Source organism: Physeter macrocephalus, chromosome 4, assembly GCF_002837175.3.
Source record: "Physeter macrocephalus isolate SW-GA chromosome 4, ASM283717v5, whole genome shotgun sequence".
Lineage (NCBI taxonomy): Eukaryota > Metazoa > Chordata > Mammalia > Artiodactyla > Physeteridae > Physeter > Physeter macrocephalus.
In genome coordinates, this window is record NC_041217.1 from 9,787,499 (window position 1) to 9,792,810 (window position 5,312).

General features: G+C 41.2%; 1 pseudogene; it reads right to left on the reverse strand.

Moving 5' to 3' along the window:
- Positions 1 to 2,970: 2,970 nt before the first annotated feature.
- On the reverse strand, positions 2,971 to 3,562 carry LOC102989126 (BCL2/adenovirus E1B 19 kDa protein-interacting protein 3-like; annotated as a pseudogene).
- Between the last annotated feature and the right edge of the window lie 1,750 nt (positions 3,563 to 5,312).

Here is a 5,312-nt window from a genome sequence, read left to right on the forward strand (position 1 = left end):
ATCTTTGACATACAAAAAAAAGTATATATTTAAGGGGTACAATTTGATGTTTTGATATTTGTATATGTTGTGAGATAATCACCATAATCATAAAAGACTTATCCACCCCTCTACACAGTTACTGTGGTGTGTGTGTGTGTGTATGTATGTTGAAGATTTTAGATCTATCCTATTAGCAAATTTAAAGTGGATAATATAGTATTGTTAACTATGGTCACCATGCTGTACATTAGGTCTCCAGAACTCATTCATCTTGCATAACTGAAACTTTGCTTTGTATCCTTTGGAGGTACAATATAATTAACTAAATTATAGACTTCATTCAAATTTCATCAGTATTTCCATAAATGCCCCTAAATGCTTGTTTAATTTTCCCTTGTCTTATGTCTGAATCTGAACATAGTTTTGTATATTTAAATCCTAATTGCATTTGTTTCTCTTTTTCATAACTTCTGCCCATTTTCACTTCGGGTTTGGTCTTTCTATTTTGATTTTTAGGAGCTCTTTAAATGTTAGGGATGTTAGCTCTTTCTATATGTTCTGTATTTTATTTTTACCACAGTTTGTCTTCTGGCTTCTGCCTATTGTTTTCTAGTTTATGTTTTAATGAAATTGTTTTAATATAGTCAAATTATCAAATGTTTTAGTTTCACTTTTAGTTTTTGAGTCATATTTAGGAAGAATTCTATCCTCTCACAGGTTTTAATGAAATTTACTCATGGTTCCTGTTAACACTGGCATAGTTTCATTTTTAATATTTAAATCTTTGGGGCATTTAGAATTTATCATCTTGTAAGTAGCAAGGTGAGAATGTACATTTATCTTTTTTGTAATGGTTATATATCTGTCCCAACATAACTGCTTTAAAAATGCCATCTTTTCCCCACTGATTTGAGATGCTAATCTTCTAGTATATTAAATTTCTCTCAGATTTAAGTCTATTTCTAAACTTTGGATTTTGTCCTAATTGGCCTATCGAAAATTGCAGCAATCATATTTTTTTAAACTGTGCATTTTATTATATTTTTAGAGTATGTTAAATATTTTATAGACTTAGTCTTCTTCCCTTTTTTACGTGGTTTTCTTGGCTCCTCTTGTTTATTCTTTTTTTCTGTGTTATTGTTTAAATTAATTTGTCTGGTACTGTATTGGGGGCCATGGGGCATTGTTTGTATATTTAGGGGATTTTATTAATATTGTGTTTAATTTTTAAATTAAAAGTTAAAGTCTCTATATATATTTAAGTTTTGCCGTAGATGTGTTTTACATATATTTGTCACTTTATGTTACATTTTCAAAGGGTGGAAATAAGGATCTTGGATATTTTTCTTGCAGATCATCCCTAACTAGGAATGTTAGAAATTGTATCACAGTGGTAATGCATGTATTCAATATTATACATCAAAAATGAATTGTGGCTTCTAGTTTCAGACCAAACATGTAAAGAGCTTGGAAGTCATAACTCCCATCTTTACAATAAGAAAAAACTGAACAATGACATCTTGGACCCATCAGAGAACTAGGTTACAGGGTAAACCAGCAACCCAACATCTAGAGAGATAAGTGCACCCAGAGAGATACAGCAATAGAAGCTGCTGGACCCATAAACTGGTAGTAACACTTAAGTGGTAATTTTGGTGAATTCTTGGAGGTTGAGTGGAAACTAGTGTGAGGGTGAAAAACTACTGGGAACCACAACCTTAGAGAGCCCCTACATTTTTATGGGCTTTCCTTCCAGGAACCCCATCACGTGTCTATGGTGAAAGTCCAAGAAAGATCCCCTCTTGGCTCTGGCAGGGGGAAGGGAAGAGTAACCATTTAGAAACATGTTCAGAGCCTTCTCCATATCAGAGATTTACTTTCCGGTAGAAAGGACTTCGCCCAATTCTTAAACTTTATCCAGATGAAGGAAGAGAACTCACTTCAGCCTTTCTGTCTCACTTAAGGGGTGGAAAAACAGGCATCTAGAATCAGGGCTTCAAAGAAATCGATTTGGGAATGCTGCAGCCAGAGAAAAGCATAGGAGGTTGAAGGTAAAAAGGCTGGATTAACACTTGTGAAGGTCATACCTCCGAGACACAGGCACATCAAATGATTGAGATTTAATCAGAAAATCATAGAATGTTCTTCTTCCCCCCCACCTTACCAACACATCGACAGAGCTCAGGTATAATAAAAGTGGATTACAGCTGATAGAACTAAAATACAGACTCTATGAGCAGGGATACTTAGTGAAGCCCAAAGCCAAGTGAGGACATCAAAACAAGGACACTGGAAAAACTTCAATTAGAATATCCTATTGTCTCCTTGTGTGAGAATTTGCCTGTGACTTTCTCCTGTACAGAATAAAAGCTCTTGGTGGGTAGAGACCACATTGTGTCATCTTGGCATGGTCTGCTTTGGTAATGAATAGGTTGTCAGCAAGGTTTTTCAAGTGAAGACATGGGTAAATAAAACAAGCATGTTTTCATATTATGAGAATTTATAAGGGAATCACAAGAAATCCAGAGGCTTAAAATCTTTATTTTAATATATTTATTATTTCATTGAAAATACTCACTTACAAAAGTTGATATTTCTCCCACTTCACATTGTTTCCATTTACTATACATGAGTGGCTAAATCGGGGAGGCCAGTAATGATTAAGTATGTATTATAGTTGTAGGCACCTCTGTTGGAAATTTCCAAATAATTTTGTTTTTAATTTCATGAACATTTCACACAGAGTCCTGGAGCGTTTTAGTGTTTTTATAATGAAATTCCCTCTCAACTCCACATGCTCCATATTCACTCACACCACTCTTTTTTTTTAAAGTGTCTTATTTTTATTTTACTGAATTCGGAATGCGGCATTTACAGAAGAAATGACACAAGTGGTGCAGCAACCCAAGGACCAAGATGGTACTAAGCTGCGTTGCAAACCCCAATGTAAATTCCCACTAAATGAAAAAGCCGGATTCCAATTCTTCATCAAAAGGTGCTGGTGGATATTTTCAGGAACCTTCAGATATAGATCCCCAACCCCATGGCTAGCAGATGAGAGAAGAGAAGAGACGGAAGAAAGTCTTTAGAAACTCTGCAGAGAAGATGCCCCCTTTCTCCCTAACACTCGTGTTCCTCAAGCTGAGCGCGGTCGTGCGCTGCGGGGGTCTGAAGAGGAACTGGGGGTGGGGATGGGGAATGATGTTTTCTGGCCGACTTGACCAGTCCCATATCCAGTCTGAGTTTTTCTTCAAGATGCTTTCTTCGTCCTTCTTTGTCTCCATGTAATCTTCCTCCGACTGAGAGCTGTTTTTCTCATCAATATTAGTGTGTCTGCTTTGGAAGTTCCGTTGGTATCTTGCGAGGTCTATGAGTGAGGTGGGCGGTCACAGAGAGACGTCTTGGGGCTACTCCGTCCAGACTCATGCTGCACACCCAGCAGTATTTCTTCCACGTCGCCATTATAAACAGAAACTGAGTCTGGAACAACGCTGACGTTCCCATTATTGCCAAAGTGTAATTGCAACCAAGAGCCATGCAACCTCTCCTCCCGCAGTACGAGCGGCTTACTCTGAGACATGGCGCTTGGGCGAGGGTGCTGCGGCAGGCGAGTCAGCGTCGGGGTCGACGTGGGGTCAACGTCGGCGGCGGCGGGGTCGACGTGGGGTCAGCAGGCGCTCTGAGGCGGGAGTGCGAGCGGGGGCGTCAGCGGCGGGCCCAGCAGCTGGAGGCCAGACTCAGCACACACACCGCTGTCTTTTGAAAGGTAATGGCAGCCACTCTTTGGGTAATGTGTTTACATTTCTTTTGTGGTCTCTCTCTTTTTTTTTTTTTTTTCCGGTACGCGGGCCTCTCAACTGCTGTGGCCTCTCCCGTTGCGGAGCACAGGCTCCGGACGCGCAGGCTCAGCGGCCATGGCTCACGGGCCCAGCCGCTCCGCGGCATGTGGGATCTTCCCGGACCAAGGCACGAACCCGCGTCCCCTGCATCGGCAGATGGACTCTAAACCACTGCGCCACCAGGGAAGCCCTCTTTTGTGGTCTTGACTGACCAAGCTGATGTTTAGCAGTGATTACCTCTGACTCCGCGTTTACTTCTGCAATGAGGATCTCATCATTGCTCGCAACTGTGTAAAAGAAATAACCTCTGAGAAACAGTCTCAGTGAAAACCTTCTTTGGTCATAGTTGTACTGTGCTCTTTGAACCCAGCAGCGTTCATACCCATATTCCCTGAGCATCGGTCAGAAAAGGTGGTTGGTTTGGTTTATTTTGTTAAATACTGGAATACAGATGCTAAAGTGAGGTACGTCTAGGATCTAGTGTTGATGGAAAAATTGGGAAGGAAACTAATAATAAACAAAATACCTCTGTATCTGGGGGACGACAGAGAAAGTGAGAGAGACTGTCTTCAGAAACCCAACTTAAGATACTGCTTATTGGATTCCTAATGAAGGAAGGAGACACTTAAATTCTAGGTGACCAGGTTTTAACCTTAGGATAGAAATAAAACTAGAAATAATACGTATAATACATAAATTATGTATCTTGTATTTTCAATCACTTTTTCGTAACGTGTTTAAATATGGTTCATGTGAAGTTCATAAACATGATTTAAATACCAGCATTTGACATTTTTCTTCCAGCTTTGTCCGAGTCCAAGAAACTGAGAGAAATAGTATTTCAAGTGACATTAGTGTTCAGCTCACTGGAAAGTTAGGTGTTTTTTTTGCGGTATGCGGGCCTCTCACTGCTGTGGCCTCTCCCGCTGCGGAGCACAGGCTCCGGACGCGCAGGCCCAGCGGCCATGGCTCACGGGCCCAGCCGCTCCGCGGCATGTGGGATCTTCCCGGACCGGGGCACGAACCCGCGTCCCCTGCATCGGCAGGCGGACTCTCAACCACTGCGCCACCAGGGAAGCCCGAAAGTTAGGTTTATTGAACAAGGATGGTTCATCAGGCTTTTTCATTGACCGGATAAAATATTCTTTCAGGCCTTCTAAAGCCTTTGCTCATTTTCTGTGCCCATCTCGCAAACTCGGGCTCTTAAGCACCTCGGTTGCCTTGACACTGAGAATGAGGTGCTCTTGATGTAAGACACAGGGAGGAAGTGCCCTGGTTTTGAGCAGATAAACTATATTCCTGTTTTATTATCAGTCTCTTTTAAGTTTGATTGTATAAGTCCATCCTCTAGGGTCCAACCTACTGGGACTGTACTGTCAGACTTGGGCTCCTGGCAAAATGGGTAGCAGACCTGAGACTAAAATTTCCCTGTCACCTTGAGAGGCTCTTTCAGAGTGACCAGCTAACCTCCCTCTGAGTTGGCTCTTTTTT